We start from the raw sequence: 338 nt of genomic DNA on the forward strand, positions 1-338 counted from the left end.
TGAAGAGGAGTGGATGCTGGATGACGAGGAGAAAGGTGAAGATGGAGAGACAGTAAGAGAGACACCTATGACTAATAGGAAAGGGAAGAAGACAGTGGAAACTGTTAAAATGACATATAGGGAGGGGGAGGGAGAGGGTGGGAAAAGGGAAATGGAGGGAGGGGGGGCAGAAGGGGAAATGGATGAGGGAACAAGCGATTTAAGGATAAGGGAGAAGAGGGGTGAGGACATAAGTGAGGGTGAGGGGGAAGGACAGGGTGGGACAGAGGGGGGTGGATCTGATGCAACAGATAGTGAAGAGGAAATAATGGTAAGGGTGGGAGAGGTGAGAAAAAGAG

Source organism: Seriola lalandi, unplaced genomic scaffold, assembly GCF_002814215.2.
Source record: "Seriola lalandi dorsalis isolate HSWRI2012SDOR001 ecotype SW California unplaced genomic scaffold, Sedor1 jcf7180002054850, whole genome shotgun sequence".
NCBI classification, from domain to species: domain Eukaryota; kingdom Metazoa; phylum Chordata; class Actinopteri; order Carangiformes; family Carangidae; genus Seriola; species Seriola lalandi.